The 19,016-nt window shown below is 40.2% G+C and overlaps 1 long non-coding RNA gene across 1 annotated transcript in view; it reads right to left on the reverse strand.

Annotated features, from left to right (window-relative positions):
• Window positions 1-517: 517 nt before the first annotated feature.
• The window catches only part of LOC138260814 (uncharacterized), a 113,233-nt gene continuing 94,734 nt past the window's right edge, over window positions 518-19,016 (reverse strand). Inside the window, exon 3 of the long non-coding RNA XR_011199007.1 lies at window positions 518-569. This is a non-coding gene — a long non-coding RNA (uncharacterized lncRNA). The remainder of the gene's footprint in view (window positions 570-19,016) is intronic.

Here is a 19,016-nt window from a genome sequence, read left to right on the forward strand (position 1 = left end):
TTATTAAGTTTAATAATCCTTCCCTCCTCTCTCTTGCACTTCCTCATCAGATTCAGGAAATTTAGTTTTCTATGAAACCAACTTTAACCCCCCTGGCTTCTGTTATTTTAGGTCAAAGCCTATCAGACAATGCAATTGTCTGGTTTGCTAAAGACATCTTGGGGACATTCAGAAAGCTGATCTAGGCACAATGCCACACAAGATAGCTGCCTGCCTTTGAGACTCCTGAGCGGTTCTGATGGCCAGACGAGGATACAGGCACCTCAGCTGAAAGAGTCTATCTAATGGCACAAATTTAAGTGCTGGAAGGTGGGCACTTTCAAACCATGTCTTTTCCGACCTCTTACTTTCAGTTTCTGTCAAGCACTAATCCGTTTGTCCAATGGAGACACAATATTGACCAAGTTGCTTATTCTCAATTCCTCCTAGATGTTCTGTGCCTCCCACTTACATGCTCGTGATCAGCACCGGAAAGTCCCAGTGGGAAGGGGATGGATGAAGAGAGAGACACTGGAGCCATAGGTCCGGATCCAAAGGAATAGTGATGGTTCTCGAAGAGACGGAATTTCCTATGAAAAATTACACATCAGTCAAACAACTCATTACTCATAACCCATGTATATACTAGTCTCTATCTACTATGTGCAAGTTAAGGTGTAACTGTTAGCGCCCCCTTTCCCGCTTTAGATAGCTCTCCCTCTCTCTCTCTAGGAGGTTTCATGAACTTATGTGGCTTACCGGTAGTTAAATAAGAACCTTGAACCTCCTAGAGTTTTAACTACTCCCACTGTGACCCCAGATTGCTCCCAAATCACCTCAATTAACGCCTACCTAAATGTTCTTGAAGTTCTGTGGAGACCTTGCTTGATTCACCTTGCTGAGTTTTCCCAAGATGCTGACTTACTCGCCTTCATAGACATTTAAATACATAATAAGTAATGACAACAAATTCTCAGGTAATTAGTGTTTGCAGACATTCATGGTTTAATTACCGCATTATACTTAGAATTTCAAGAAACACAATTCAGTGTTTTTGATCACACTGAAAACATAGGGTTAATATCAAAAGATCACAGTGCACAGTTTGCATCACTTTGGGAACATAGGGTTAGTATCAAAAGAACAAAGTACAAGATTTGCATCACTCTTAAACATACGGTTAATATCAAAAGATCACAGTGCAATGTTTGCATCACTCTGGCAACATAGAGTTAATGTCAAAAACACAAGCAATTGGTTTTATCACTGTTACATCAAAGCGCAAGTTGATCATAGAAATGACAAACTTTCAGGCCATACACAGACTGCTCTGTATCACCAGCAACAATTTAGAATTATGCAAATGTCATATTAAACTTAGCGATAACCAACACATTCACAATACATCGTTTTTATAATAGTTGCACGAAATAATTTCCTTTCTGTGATACATAGCAAGCAATAACGATACGCGTTACTACGTGACAAGCGGCGAACACCCCAGTGACCTTAAACGCCAATGATGTGCCTTCTTAAGTGCTTCGCGCGTCGAAACATCCAACTGTCGAAAATCAAATGAGCAAATGTCAGGTTTTCACAAAAAAATGCCTTTCGAGGGTGCAACACGTTACTGCATTTTTAGTAGTTAATTCTCTTGTTTTCTTCCTCTCCCCAAAAGCGGCATCCAAGATACTGGACTGAATGTGAAGGTCAAATGTGGAGAAGCAGAGACTCCTTTTCTGCAGCCGGTGACCTTTACAGCAAGCAATTCACTCAGGCTGGGTGAGGATTAAATACCTTCTGCATCTGGGCACACCCAGTCTGAGTCAAAGTATGCTAGAGGCTTGAGAAACAAGCATTGGTCTTAAACAAGCAATGGTCCCAACAAGTACTGGTCTTTGTAAATAAGCATTTGTCTCTGTAAAACATTCTTATGGGGTTACAGCAAATGTTGGTGCCTGCAAAGGCAGATGATTGTCTTAAGAGTTCTTTACTGGAGCACATCCAGGTTTGCAGGCCCAACAGTTTCAAGGTATCTTTTTACAATGATGTTGTTTCAGGCTTTCTCCCACATATATTTGACTTTTCTTTCAACAAACGCTTGTGATATTCTTATTCAATATGAGTTGTGCTTCTTTACAAAAGGATTAATAAATATAATTACAAAGGATAGTTAGGATTACAGCCACTTTGCCACTCCACTACTATTGCCCTTGCTAACACATATGTACTATTTTACAATATACACATGCTTTATAATGATTTATAGTGTCTTCATTTTCTCCTTTTGCCTGCAGGACAACAGTCCATGAGTATCAGTACATGATGACATACACGATTTATAGCTGAAGACTTATATATTGCCATACAGACTCTTTCCCTGACTCATTCACCTTTTTTCAGTAGAGAACCTTTGATTCTTAAGCTCACAACTTACATGTTTTGGTGAGATAAGCACGTATAAAGTATCAGGGAATTCTCTTCATACATTATACATGGACAGACCGCATAGACTGAAATGCATATTAGATCATCCTTCTCTACTGTCAAACCTATAATAAGGAAACCTCACCATCAAAGGGATCTTGGCCCAGAGTATCTTTCATCTATTATGGAGGGTGACAGTGATTATTAAGGCGCCTCCTCAAAATCTGTCATGGGAGCCATTTCATTGAAGTCATCTAGGTCAGTCAACCATCCTAAAATAAATGTTGAATCTCCCTCCAAGTCACATTCTTCTTTTACGCTGAAGCATATTATGGAGGAAATTAGAGCCTTCAAGCCTTAAAGTACTTCAATCCAGTGAATTGAAGAATTTTTTTTTTCTCATGATCAAAGTATTTCTGCCATTGAGCAATGGATTAGTGATGTTGAAGACTCCATGCCTAATGTTTCTCATCTACTAAAAGAAATTAAGCAATGTAATAAAGCTGCAGAGGGCTTGGAAAATAGAAATCACAGGAACAATGTCAGGCTTTATGGCATACCGGAGAACTCTGGAGGGTCTAATATGATTGCCTTCCTGCAAAATGCAATTCCTTCAATAGTCCATCTATAAAATAAAAGTCCCCTTAGTATCCAAGGGGTTCATTGATTGTGTCCAAAAGCTAGAAACTCTGCAAATTCAAAGCCCAGAGGGATTATTGTTCTCTTTTTACAGTTTACTGAACTGATGCAAATACTCTCAGTGGCTAAAGAAGTTGGCATCTTACATTGGTCTGGTGACAGAGACTACTTTACACAAAATGTTTCTAATGCAGCTAAAAGGAAATGTTTCCTTGAAATGCGACCTCAGTTTAAGTCCTTAATTGCATCCAAAGACAGACAATATACTTTTGGGGAACCAGACAGTCTTCAGGCACTCCTTTGACACAGGGTTCAAGAAGATATGGAAGCAGCTTCAAATGCCACAACATGACTTTACAATGTTTATCCTGGTCTCCATGTTATTTACTAACTAAGCAGAACTTTCTTCCGGTTTTGCTTCTTGAACTAACATTGTTGATTCATATTTTCCTTTCTCCTTTTGTTTTTTTATGTTCACTTGTGACAGAAGCTCCCACTCCCCTATGTATATTGCCATGCATGTATCTTGTCCACTGACTACAATCACATGGGCCACCAATGGTAGGTCTGTAGTGTATTTTCTATTTTGTTAAACATTTTGCTATTATAGTTCTACATGTTTATATATATATATATATATATATATATATATATATATATATATATATATATATATATATATATATATACTTGTTACTGTCTCATTGAATTGGAGTACATATTTCAGTTTGTGTCCATTCGGAACAAAGTCAGGTGCATCTTCATCAGGTGCCCCACTCCCTTAGCATCCTTTGGGATGGTTCATTATTTCGTTCTTTTTTCACTTGCAGTTAAGGAATTTTTCTTTCCTGTATTTCCTTTTCTACCTCTTGTTCTTAGTTTTCAGGTCTTTACTCCCTTGTGTTTCTTTTCTTTTACTTCACACTATTATTTCTTAGCTGTCTTTCTGCCTTCTTTTGCTATTTTCATTCTGCCATATATTATACATACCTTCAAATATGCTTATCTGCTAAGAATATATCTGGGTCCACAGTAAATTTAAGAGATGTTACTTGAAATGTTAAAGGCCTCAAGAATTCAGTGAAAAGGCAGGAAGTACTGTCTCACTTATCTAACCTAAATGCTAAATTGGTTTCCTTCAAGAAACACACTACAATGATAAGGAAGCTGGTATGTTAAGGAAATGTTGGGTTGGTGATTGGTGTTTTTTCCCATCTATTTACCGTAAGAATGGAGCTATTATTTTATTTCACAAACGACTGAAGATTTTGTTTGTATCTCAAGAATATGATCATGAGGGTACATAGGTTTTAGTTAAGCTTAATATTAATAATATTACTTTCACCCCTTTCAATGTATATGGTCCGACACATACAAACCCTGAATTTTGGAAAGGGATTTCTCACAAAAGCACGTAACACTATTCACAGAATTTCATATTGGGTGGAGACTGTAATCATGCATCAGACCTCTTCCTTGACCGCTCTTCTTCTACCAAATTCACACCTAACAAAGCAGACAAGGTCTTACAACGTACTATGGGCCAGATGTAGCAAAGGTTTTTCCCCATTCTGTGTCTATGGGAAAAAGTGTTTTTACATATGGCCCTATATCCCAACATTCCCTTTCTGATAATATCAACCCAGACCTTACAGAATTTTCCTTTTACTCCCCTCATCACTACTCTAAAACAAGAACTGACAAAATATTTTTAAGCATCAATCTATTGCAAAATTTGACTAGTTCAATTTTATTATCTGACCATGCCCTGGTACTGACTGATCTTGAAATTCTAAATACATCAACACATAAATCCAGATGACGATTCAATAAGTCGTTACTTTCAGATAAAGATTTACTCTGCATTTTAGTCCTTTCCCCTGGATTTTTCAAACAAAAAGACAACGGAGACACTTCTTTAAATTTTGTTTGGGATGCTTTCAAGGCGGCATCTAGCGGATTTATATTTAGTTATGTCTCATCTATGAAAAAACTTAGGGAAAATGAGACCACAGCCATACTAACCAATATTAAACATTTAGAACATATTTATTATGCTTCCAAGAACATCAAAGCAGATCTAGAAGTGCTCATCACATAAAATTCCAGTTCAATAAGTTATCTACCGGAAAAGCATGTGGTACACTTTTCAGAGTAAACTCTTGAAATTATTGTGGTAAAAACAAAGCGTGTGCTTTGCTTGCAAATGATCTGAAAGGTAGAAAGAAAAAAAGCACTATTAAGACAATTAGAAGTTCTTTGGGTACTCAGCTGTTCCATGACATAGCAGCATGCTTTGCAAAATATTATCAAGCACTCTACACTTCTGAAAGTAATCCTCCTGAAGCTCTTATAAACTCTAACTTTGCGAATCTTAAAAATCGAAACATCACAAATACTGATACTTCCTACCTTGAATCTGAATTCACCATAGATGAACTTAGAGAAGCAATTAAATATTCACTCTATTTCACTCTAGGTCACTCTACAACACTCTATTCCACTTAACTATAGGCCACTCTATGCCAGTCCACTCTATGATATCACACTTTACGACACTCCACTCAACGGTACTCTATGCCACTTAACACCACTCCATGCCCCTCTGTACAACTCTACTCCAATCTACTACACTGTACTCCACTCTATGCTATACCACTCCCCTCTAAGACACTTTTTTCCACTCTATGCCCCGTCACTCTATGGCTCTCTACTCTACCTCCTCTGCTCTACACCCCTCCGCTCTACAGATCTCTGTTGTACAACCCTCGTCTCTATGACACTCTACACCCATCCGCTCTGTGCCCCTCCACTTTAAGACACTCCACAACACTACTTCACTCTACAAGTCGGAAGACCGCCAGGGTTAATATGGTGGTATCACCGCCAACAACCTGACGATGAAGACCGCCACATTATGAGTGTGGCTGGTTGGCTGCTGCCGGGCCGGAGATGTTCATCTCCGACCCGGCGGTCCAAGGAAGAACGCAGGCGGTATTAGGAGCAGGCCTACCGCCATGGTTTCTGTGGCAATAGCACTGCCACAAAAACTGTGGCGGTAAGGCTACCGGTGACAGGAAATGCTTTCCCTGTCACCAGTAGATGGTTCCCCCACCTGCCCCAGCAAGCACCTGACCCCCCCTGCAGTCACAGTGCCCCCTACTCACATAGCACGCCCTCCTCCCCGCATACGTGCAGACACCCACACGCACCACGCATACACAAATTCGCCTACACTTCCAGACACGCATCCACTCACACTCATCCATACACATATTCACTCACACATACTCACACGCATTCAGGCACACATACACACAAACATCCAAACACGCATACTCACATGCATACACACTGACATGCAGACACACACTCACTTCAACATTCATACACGCATTCACTCACATGCATACAACCACAAATACACCATAACACTCACACACAACACCCCCCCCCCCTCCCACCCTCCTCCCCTTTCGGACACCCGACTTACCTTGTCCGGTGAGGAGGTCGTCTGGCAGGGAAGGGGTGCTGCCACTGCCTGCAGCGCCCAGCCAGCAGGACACTGCCAGGCCATATTAATGGTCTTAATATAGCTGGCGGCGTCCTACTGGTGGGGCGGTGCAGGTGGTAGCAACGCCAGAGTGCCACCACCCGCCAGTATGGCTACCTCCCGATATCCGCCCACAGTGTGGCGGAAATCTGGCAGTACCCATTACATGGCAGGCAGAAGACCACCAGCACTGGCTGTCTTCTGGCACCCGTAGATTTGGCGGCCTCACTCAGAGACCCCCAAGGTCATAATGAGGGCCTCTATGCCCATTCATTCTACAACATTTTACTCCACTCCACTCTGCATGCCTCCACTCTATGGCCCTCCACTCCATGCCCCTATACTCTACAACCCTTCACTTTACAACCCTCCTTTCCACACCACTGTATGACACTCCACACCACACTACAACACTCCACAACACGCCACACAGGCCACTCTATGCCACTTTACTACACTGTGGGGGTCATTCTGACCCTGGCGGTCATGGACCGCCAGGGCCAACGACCGCCGGAGCACCGCCAACAGGCTGGCGGTGCTCCCATGGCATTCTGACCGCGGCGGTACAGCCGCGGTCAGATACGGGTACACCGCCGGTTTCCCGCTGCCCAAGGGAATCCTCCATGGCGGGTTGTTCTGGCGGATTTGACCGCCAGAACCTGGTTGGCGGTAAAGGGTGTCGTGGGGCCCCTGGGGGCCCCTGCAGTGCCCATGCCAATGGCATGGGCACTGCAGGGGCCCCCTAACAGGGCCCCACCAAGATTTTCAGTGTCTGCCACGCAGACACTGATAATCGCGACGGGTGCAACTGCACCCGTTGCACCCCTTCCACTCCGCGGGCTCCATTCGGAGCCGGCATCCTCATGGAAGGGGGTTTCCCGCTGGGCTGGCGGGCGGCCTTCTGGCGGTCGCCCGCCAGCCCAGTGGGAAACTCAGAATTACCGCGGCGGTCTTTTGACCGCGCAGCGGTATTCTGCCGGTGGGACTTTGGCGGGTGGCCTCCGCCGCCCGCCAAAGTCAGAATGACCCCCTGTATGCCATTCTACTTTATCACTCAACGCCACTCCATGCCACTCACATCACTCCACATTACTCCACACTACTCCATGACACTCTACATCAGTCTACTCCACTCTATGTCCCTCTACACCAGAGGTCTTCAAACTGGGGGGCGGGCCCCCTAGGGGGGCCTGAAGTGATCCCAGGAGGGGCCCCAGACTCTGGCCAAAATAAATATTATACAGATAACAGGCCTTTGTTTTAAGCAGAAGCATGTTATTGCAGTTTTAAAAAGGTAACAGTACTTAACTGCAATGTTTAAATAGGTTTAGACATATTTAAACATTGCCATGTTTATGAAATAATTGTGAAAAATTCTGAGGGGGGCCCAATGATTTTTATTTTTCAACTGGGGGGGCGCAGCATTAAATAGTTTGGAGACCACTGCTCTACACCACTATAGTCTACTCTGCTCCACTCTACGCCACTCTTCTCCACTTTACCCTACACCACTCCACTCTATGAGACTCCACTCTACGACACTCCTTTCTACTGCATTCTACAGTAGTTATCTCTATTCCACTCTATGACATGCCAATCTACTACCACCTACGCCCCTCTACTCTATGACACTCAATGTCAGTCCACTGTATGCCACTTCACAACACTCCACAACGCTCTATGCCACTCCACTCTATGTCACTCTACTTCATCTATTCTATGACACTTTATTCCACTCTTCAACACTTACTCTACTCTATGCTAAGCCTCACCACTCTACTCCATATTATGCAACTCCACGCCATGCCACTTCACTCTACACCACTCCACTTCATTCCACTCCACTCTACAACACTCCATTCCACTTCACTCTACATCAGGACACGCTATGACACTCTATGCTCCTCCATTCTATGACACTCCACTCTACAACACTCCACTCTATGGCACTCCACTGTATGCCACTCTACTCCATTCGACACCACTCTACTTCACTCTGCCCTACTCTACTCCACGCTATGCCACTCTAGAACTCTCCACTCTATGACCCGCATTTCTATTCCATGACACTACACTCTAAGACACTACACTCTACGTCACTCCACTACACTACACAACTCTCTACTCCACTCTATGCCACCCCCATGACACTCTACTCCACTCTCTACCACTGCACTCTACGTCTCTCCACTCTATGCCTCTCTACTCTATGATGCTCTACTCCACTCTATGCCGCTCCATTCAACAACACTCTTCTCCATTCTATGCAACTCCCTCTATGCCACTCCATGCTACTTTACTCCACTCTAAGCCACTCCCATCTTCTCCACTCCACAACACAGTACTCTACTCCACCTATGACACTCTATGACATGCTGCTGCTGAAACTTGCTTCACGATGCTCTCTGATATCTGGATAGGCTATCTAAATAAAGGAGACTGAGCACCCCCTTGGAATCCTAATGACATGATCCTCATCTAATGTATGCCATTCTTCAGGTAAGCTGATGCTGCTGAAAGCAGGAACAGTGTGTCATTTCATTGCATAGTTCGACCTATTGAGGTTATTACATAAAACAAAGGTAAGAATTTACAATAATAAAACCAATTCCCCCAACATTCTGACAATATGAACAAGTAAACATTCCTGGGCATTTCAGTTGCTTCGCAAAATTATGCTATGGCGGCATAAGGTGGCGCTAGGGTCTTGTAAATATGCCCCTAAACTCCTTAACCAATCCTTGGAAAGCTCTTCATCATGGGGCTGTTGTTATTGATAAATCTGAGAACACTCTCAGATAATTGTTTTCTGATAAAAAGAATGATTTTTTTGTTAATTGCTGTCCTAAGAATCTCCTCTTTAATTGGTAGTCCGAAAAGTTAACCAAAATTACTATTTCGCATTTACTGGCTGATGCTTTGGGACTCTGTGCGCCCTCATGATCGTCAGGTCGGCTGGTGGGTCCACTAAAATATGCATATTTACAAGACCCTAGCGCCACCTTACGCCGCCATAGCATCATTTTTGTTTATGCTAAGGCGGCTTTTCCCTTACACTGTATTTACAAAGTGGTGCAATTCTTGTGTCATGCATAATGTATGAAAGGGGGGCATACTGATGTAGGGAGGCCTGAAAAAATGGTGCAGTGAAATTTACAACATTTCACTGCGCCATTTTTTTCCATCATTTTTAACGCCTGCTCAGAGTAGGCGTTAAAATGACACTCCTATTTTAATCAATGGGCCTCCCTGTGCTATGCTGCACTAGCATCAAAATTCTTGACACTAGTGCAGCAAAGGGCCACAATAGCATAAAAAATGTTGACACTTTTGTCATAATGACTGCCATGATGTGTTGTATTATAAATACGGCACAACCATAGTGTTGTTAGGTAGGGCAGGGGCAACGCAAGAAAAGTGGCGCATCAGGACCGATGCACCACTTTCTTGCAAACATGGCCCTTAATCTGGTAGGAGTGCAAGCCTTGCTATTCCAACAATCTACGTTTTGGTTAATAGTCAACTTCTTGTGTTCTCCAATGTTGAGGAGGCACAGGTTTTCTTGTCTAAAATGCCAAAGTCAAGAATGTCATAAAAGCAAATTGTTTGGGTGGGTGCAGTCCAGAGCTATGACTGGGCTGAACTTTTGTAGATGTACTAGCGGGTTGTGTGGATACATAACAAACACAGGGTACAGTGTCAGGGCACCATTCGAGGGCAGGGAACCTTCCGGGGTAGGTGGGGAACCCCCGGATCCAAGGATGGGGTGGGACTAGGTTGTGGTGGTGGGGAGGATGAAGATCATTTGAAAAGAACAGTGTAAAAAAGTATCTGGAATGGTTAAAGCCTAAGCTGAATGTGAATGTGAACGCAAAGACTAAATTGCTGGGCCAGTGCGTATGCCTGAATTATGTGATAACAGGTGCTGTGGAGGCTAAAAACTCAGTAATGCAATACGTTCAAATGATTAGGTGTAATGGCAATGGAGTAGAGGATAGAAGTAAATGCAGTTCTCTTTTCATTTAGCACAGATGCTATCTATTTGCAAGAAAGACATTTTAAAAGTGAGACCCCGAAACTGAGTTTATCAGGAGGATTTACACAAGCCCTTTTCACATCAGCTGTGGAGGCAATGAGGGGTGTAGCAATCGTGTTTACAGATTTAGTGGAATGCCAAATAAAGGGGTAGAAGGGGCAAAAACATAAGGTGGATCTGGGTCAAGGCCTTAGTTAAAGATAGAATGGCCAACTTTGCAAACTATTATGGCCCAGTGACGGATAATCTGCAGCCATTAGAACAAATCTATGACTTAGCCACGAAAGCACAGGGGGTGTTAGTTATTGGGGGAGATTTTAACTTTAGTCAAGATATAAAAACAGACACCGCAAATACAGTAAAAAAAAACAGCTGAGACCAAAAACAGCCGAGCTGTGGAATCAAACAGGATTTTAGATTATTCGGCACTTGGTGGGTGGATCACCCTCAACTTTCACAATATACATGTTATTCGAATAGATGTAGATCTGCCTCTCATATAGATTTTTTTCGTCTGACAAATACAGTGAAATGGATGAGGCAGAGGAAATTGTAGCAAATTAATTTTCTGATCATTTAATAGTTTATCATAAAATAAAGCAGAGTCCACTCTCAAAAGTACAGTCAAGGTGGCATTTTGATAGGTCACTCCTTTCGGATCAGATTTGTTTGGAAGAGATGAGGGGCTTTCTAAAATAATATTTGGAAATTAATTGTAATACCACATCTGATTTTATGGTTTGGGACGCATTTTTAAGCCACATTTAAGGGGAATGTAATAGCTTATAAAGCATGATATAAGAAGTTCCATCTTGTAAAAATCCAGCTATAGTTGATAAAGCTGTGAATGATTTTTTGACAGTTAAGGGTAAACCAACAACCTTGGATGAATATCAGGAAAAGAAGATTTGCTTGATAAAGCAAGGCAAGATTTGAAGGATCTTATTTTAATAGAATTAATTTCAGGAGATAAAGCTTTGCAGCAAATTTATATGAGGAAAACCAACAGGTAACAAAATATTTGTCCTGGTCAAAAAAAATAAAAAAAATAGCCAAGTGTTAGTAAAATAAAAACATCTGCCACTGGTGGATGGGAAGTGGGGGAAGAGGCAATTATGGAGGTGTTTTTACGACATTACAGGTATATATATATATACCACTTGATTTCTGCATATCTGAAGAGTTCTCAGGACTGCATTGATTCCACATTCCAATTGCAATCTTCACTCATGATGCTTTTCGAAAATCCACCAGTGTCAGCTGTGCAGCCACTGAGCAAACCATCTTGTACTACCTGAGGAAGGCGGAAGCTGAAACGTTGTAGTAGAAATATATTTTTGTTCTTTAATGAGATCATCTGTTTGAGTCACTTCTTTCTTGGATATATATATATATATATATATATCCAAGAAAGAAGTGACTCAAACAGATGATCTCATTAAAGAACAAAAATATATATATATGAGGAGGAAGAGGTTGTCTCCCAAATTAAGTTGGAACAATATTTTGAGACACTTGGGCTGCCACAGTTATCAAATTCCTGAGTAAGTGCTCTGCCAGATAAAATTCAGCAGGCGGAGTTGGTCAATGCCCTTAAAAAGATGGCGAATACGAAAGCCACGGGATCTGATGGTATATCATCAGAAGTTTACAAAATGTTCCTAAAAGCACTGCTTCCTTTTTTAACAAGACTGTTTGATCAAATCAGTGAGGGGATAGAGGTCCCAAATTTGTTTAAAGAATCTATAATAACTAGTTTTCTAAAAAAAAAGGTAAAAGTGAGTGCAACAGATGCCAACATATTTCACCCCTTAAGTCTGCTAAATGAGCATTATAAGTTATTTATGAAAATGTGGGCTGATAGAGTTGCTTTAGGGGCACAGCTAGCGATAGACAGAGACCAGAGTAGCTTTTTACCCCAACGATCAATGGCAGCCAATTCACAGTTTTTGATGCAAGCAATAGGTTATTTTTCAGTCAACACGCAGAAAGCAGCAATTTTAAAGATGGATGCAGAAAAAGCATTTGATTTGATAAATTGGCAGACCCTGTTTTATATATTGGAGAAGTTTAGGTTTCCAGATAAAATTTTAAATACGCTGAAAAATTTAAATATGGGGCAGAGGCAAAAGTTATTGTCAACTTTAAAGAGACTGGAAGAGTCAGGATCAGTCGTGGCACCCGACAGAGGTGCCCTCTATTCAAGCTTCTTTTTTGATTTTTTTATAGAGCCATTAGCGATCATGATTCAAAACAATGATCTGATTATGCTGCCTATGGAAGGAATGTCCAAAATAAAACTGCTTGCAGAATGCATCCTATTATATTATACATAAAGGTAGAAAGTGGGAATGTACAGAGATTGATTGACAAAGTTAAGGGTTTTACTAGTAGTGGTGGTTATATGACGAACGAGGCAAAAACTTAATTTTTATTAATTAATTTGTCTAGATCAGATCTTCCGGTCAGCTTACAAGCCCTACCCAGCGCCCTCTATGCTCTCTGGGAATTTATTTTACCAGCAATTTCTCAGAACTATGCCAACTAAACTACAGGGCAACTTTCAACAAGATTAAAGCGTCACTTGAGATGTGGACTCTCTTATAACTTGTGTTGATTGGGAAGGTTGTTTAATCAAAATGTGGATAGTGCCACTGCTTTTATTCCTTTTGTATAACCCTCCCTTTACAGATACCTATCTTAAAGAACTTGATGTAATCTTTCAGAAATTTTTATGGCACAATAAAAAGTCTAGAGTAAAGAAGGCAGTATTAGAATTGGAGGTTGAGCAAGGGGGACTGGCATTTCCTCACTTTAGGACTTATTATCAGGCAGCCCTTCTAGACAATCTTATCCAGCTCTCAGTATCAGCTATGGGGTTTGACTGCTTCTTTTTTTAAACTTATGGCCAGAGAAAGCCAGATTTAATTGCCGGCATCTTTGAAGATGGCGAAGTTACTGAAAAAGTCTAGATATAAGATGTTGGGAGTGTTAGAACAGCGCCTCCAGGTATTTTTTAAGTGTTGGGAGGGGTCCAACTTGTCATGCATATACCCTTATGTAGGATGGCGACATTTTGGGGTTGACAGTAACAAAGCCAATGATACACCAATGGGAGGAGAAGGGGTTCACTAAACTGGGAGACTTTTATATTGGTATGAATAACGTGGGACCAAGTAATCCAGCGATTTGGGAGTACCAGATTGGGTCTCCAGCTCAGTTTTAGTCAAATAAGGAGTCTCTTAAAAGTCAACTATCAGGAAATGAAGGTGGAGACTCATGCATTGGTCAACTTGTTCTACGAGAATAAACTCTAGGGAGTGTGAACTTGGTATAGGTTATAGGCCAAATAGTAGTACAAGATGTTTTAGAGAGAGTACATAGAGAGACTGGATGTAAATTAACAATATGTGAATGGCAGTACATCTGTGAGCTGGGGTATAAATCTCAAAGGGCTGCCAATTATAAGAGGATGGCATTTTTTTCGGGGAGGCTTGCATATTATGCACCATATCGACTCCATAAAATGTATCAAACTCAACTAAGTCAATCTTACCAGTGTGACACAATTGAAGGAGGGGATTGGGAACAAATCTTCTTCACATTTCCTAGGTTACAGCAATTTTTTGGCTGAGGATGTGTTCTTTGAAATTTCTAAAACAATACAGGTAGATGTATCTCCCGATCTTACATTGACCTTATTTAGTTCCTCCCTTTCACTGGGCAGAATTGGCAAGTATTCGCAATGGTACATTTCAATGCCTATTGCAGTAACACACTTGTTAATTTTGCAAAACTGGAGATTAACCAAACATACATTTAAGATATTGGAGGAAAAAATCATGAGGACTAAAAGCTTTGAGGGGGTTTATGCAAGAAGGGTGGCGGCTCTTTTGAGGTTCCTGGCAACATGGGGGGACTAGATAAATCTGGATTTCTCCATCAAAGCAATCAGAGAATTATTTAATAGGGGAAAATAGTGCTGATTTTCCACTAAAAAGGTGCTTGGGATCTGTGGTACACAGTTACCTCTATATACCTAAAACTCTGTTGGCATGATCTTGCAAATGAAAAAGAAGTTATTTAACAATGACATTTAATTCGTACAGATATACTTTATATGTTTTAGTGGTTTTGCTAAAGAAAGGAGCTCTGGGATCTTTTTAGTCAAATCTGCACCTGTCATACGAGGATTTATCTTAATTGTTGAGTTAGATTCCTAACGTGAGACGTTCGAATGCACTTTAACAGCACAAATGTACTTTGAGTATCAGGTATACCTGTGAACAGAGAGGTTTCTGAATAAATTAATGAGATTTGTTATGTACCTATGCACTTTAACATATTTCTTGAAAGGCCTATTAAATCAGTTAGATTTGTTACATATCTATGCACCTTAATATATTTGCTGAAAGGTTTGCAAGGTTCAAGGCTAAAAGTACTTTTTACAGCACAAATGCACTTTAAGTAATAGATATATGCTGTTAATCGGGAGGTTGTTGAATAAATCAGCCATACCTGTGACGCATCTTTGCACTTTAACATATTTGCTGAAAGCTGGTCAACAAGAGAGGTCAAAACTGCACTTTAGCGGCAATGGTGCTGTGGCGAAATATGCTGTATTAGTAATGCTTGTTGCACTTTATTGTATTTTTTTGCTTTTCTGCCATGTCCAGAAAAGTAAAAGATGCTTATTTGCAATTTTTTCTTTGTGATATTGTTTCGCTTTTTTATCCTGCTCAATAAAAAATAACTTTGGACTTGAGGCAGGCTCAGTGAAAATGCCAGTTCTTGTCCTGATGATTGAACCTGACCTTTAGAGGTCACGCGTGGTCACAGAAACAAGAGACAAGACTTTGAGCACATCAGCTTCTTGCTTTTAATCTTGTGGAAGAGAGCATTAAAAAAGTGTCCAGAGAACCTAAGAGCTTACAAGTTTATTCCAGTTCTCAAGTTGAGAATCACAGTTTCACAGGTTGCACAGATCTGACAGTCCCAGAGAGCAGAGCTACCACTTAGTGTACAGAAATTAAGTAGAGCATCCCATTCCCACATCTGGTTACTTAGGCTACCCATCTTCTCTGTCTCTTAATACCTCCCTAGTTATGAATAGTAACATTTTCTTAGACATCAAAGTTTTTAAAATCTTGTATGTGAGTAGATTTTTAGAGCAACAGGAAGCTATTTTCAGACAGATTTCATATTTAAAATAAAGAGCTGTGTGCTCCAATGTCTAGTGTGATGCTCGAAAGGAGTTTCAGTTTGAACATTTAGGCCCAGATTTACTAACCTTTTGCATTGGGGTTGCACCACATTTTTGACACAGTCACAATGCTAAATGTGAGTCTGGATTTATGAAGGAACACAAATCTTTATTTGCATTGCTGTGCATCACATTTATCCCAAAAAGTAATGCTGCCTTTCGTTTTCGTGCATGTAATTGGAACAAGGACAGCCCTATATGCTCATGATAACCAGGCTAGTTCTGTGGGACTCATTCATGTTCAGCTTCAATCATCCTTACAAACAAATACACGTGGACACAACTCAAGTGGTCATAGAAAGTGTACAACTCACATACTTATTTAAATGTGTTATCTAGGAACAATATACAGCTCATAGAAATATTTTACAAAACTTTTTTAGTGCAGACGACACAGTGCTCAAGGTGTGAACAAGAAATATATACTATAGTATAAAACAAAATATTAAATAATCCTGGGCTTTGTTTCTAATTCTGGGAAACAACATTTTTTTGAGATTCGATCTATATTTTTAGATTTTCTAGCACATATAAGGATGCTGAATACATCCTAGGGAAGTGTTGTCAATGTTTCAACCCGAATCACTAATCTGGTCTCATCAGGACAAAAGACACCCGATTAACGACCTTCCAGTGGCGTACATTGAGGTTGCACCATGTGTGATGCACACGAGGTCATTGACAGAAGGACGATAATCACAGAGACCAAGCTTTGTACGTACGGGTTGTGATTCCAGTTGGTCGGTTGATCACATCTGCTACAAGATATATGAGCCGCTATTTCAATCAGCTTGTCCCATATAGTAACCATGTCTAAACCTGTATGGGGCTACTGCATTCTATTCAACTGGCCACCACCATACTGCTGGAGAGTCACTTCTCTAGGGTGCATTCAGGGTCTTTATATGCACTGGGAGATACTATGACCAATTGAATTGGGTCCACGTTTACTTGTTTGTAATTAGAATCAACATTGAACATGAATGAGTCCCACTTGACTATAGTTGGACTACAATTTCATTTCATTGCATCAGGAGGCAATACATGGTTGGAGCACGGGCATTCCTGTGCATGCACATATGTATTTTGATGAAAACTCAGATTTTCTAAAGTCAGTAAACATCGGTTCATGCCAAAATGGTGTGCCTACCTGAGGTTGACATAACGAGGAGAAATATCTTTATTTCTCCATGTTACTTCCTCCTTGCATGTGTGCTGCATTGTGCAGCACACATACAAAGAGGAATAGGCTTCAAAGGAATGTCTTTGTACAGGAAGATATGCCTTCCTGCACAAAAACAATCCTGACCACAAAGCAGGCACCCTTGCACCATGGCGTATGGGTGCATGAATTGGCACTAAGCTGCCACAAGCGTGCCAGCTCAAGGAGTGAACAGAAGTGCGCCATGTCTTAATAAATGTGGTGCATTTCTGATCTAGCCCTTTCACACAGTGCAGTGCAGGAAGATCCCTTAGTATGTTGCGTTGAGTGAAAAACTACTAAATCTGTGCCTTAATCTTTTCTTTGATTTCTTCCCACTTCCTTTTGTTAAGAGGTCTCAAGTCTCATGAATGGGCACAGCCTTCAACATTTCTTTATTGTGAGTTAAATGTAGGAAAATGGTAAATTATGTATTAAAAATCTGTGTTTGTCGATGAAAAAGTATTTCTGACAATTCATGAACTGCTACGATCAAAGTTCATTAATGAAAACATTGTAAGATACTTAACATTGTAAATCTGGCAAACTAATGAGAGTACTAATTTAGTAAATAGTGAAAGCTGCCATAGACTACTCAATTTTCAAAGACTGGGAATACTTTAACTATTTAATTCCAACAAATGGCAAGCAATGTTTTGGTGAACCATTTAGTTTAGAAACCTATAGCAGCAGGAGTAAGAGACATGTTTAGTACGTATTGAGCTTTATGTACATGGAAGCAAATGATTTTAAAGCTGTCTCATCCAGCTGCATGTCGCCCACTGCACGCACATTCTGTGAGAGAGGTGACGATTGCAATTCTTATTTAGAACTTTGTCATCTTCACAGGCACACGGTGTAGTGATATGTGAGTTGTTACTGTAATGAGGCTTGCACCTGGTACTAGCTACGAAATTCCTTGGTAGATATCAATTGGCTATGAGTCAATCAAAATGCAGCATTTTTGGTAGTGTATAGCTGTCTGATTTACAATTATTGTTAATTGTTTAATATGTTAGATTTGTACTGTTATTATTTATTTACATGTTTTATAATTCTATAATTATTTATTTCTTTTCATTTTGGGGATGTGGAATTTATTGGGGGATTTGATGGGTTTCTTTAAATTCAAATTGATATGAATGTATTGATTGATTCTCCTATTAATTATGCTAATATTTCAATAATTTTGTTTGCTTAATATGTTCATTTTTGTACACGTTGGATTATGTGATTACATGTTGAATTGAAAAATAATGTCTGTATTTTTTCATTATGGATTGTGGTGTAGATTGGGGAATGGGGGTGTTTTTTAAACAAAAGATATTATTAAACTATAATTAGTTAAAAAGTCAATAATGTTAAATTTGAAAATTCTTTTTTGTGAGGTTTTTAATTATTATAACATATGTTATTACTTTTCTTTGTGGTTTGACTGTTCTACTGTGGTTGACGGGATACTGTTTATTTAAAAAACAAAAATTGAATTTGGGGATTCTGTTATATTTGCAATCTTTTAAAAAATATTTTAATGAACGTTTCAAATTGTAAGATATTTGATTGAAATTTAATTGTTTTAAAGTCTGAATTTAAATTTCAGCTATCATTTTTAATGCACAATTATATTATTTGAGTGAGGCGAATCTTACAACCTACACTTGCCCTAATGTTCATGAGAATGAAGGTAAATAAATGTAAAATCTCCTTCCCAGTGTATCCACTTTACCCAATGTTTTAGATTGAAGTTAGAATAGTAAATACTCTCTTTCTCCCCCGCAAATATACACTTACCCCAACCATTTTTTAGTTGGAATTAGAATGCTAAGCTACATTCCTTTAAGACTGAAGCTGCATTAGAAAATCTGACCCCAGCCCCAAAATATGTACTTTTGACAGTATTTGATGGAATATAGTGGGA

The sequence above is a fragment of the Pleurodeles waltl genome, chromosome 10 (genome assembly GCF_031143425.1).
Source record: "Pleurodeles waltl isolate 20211129_DDA chromosome 10, aPleWal1.hap1.20221129, whole genome shotgun sequence".
NCBI classification, from domain to species: domain Eukaryota; kingdom Metazoa; phylum Chordata; class Amphibia; order Caudata; family Salamandridae; genus Pleurodeles; species Pleurodeles waltl.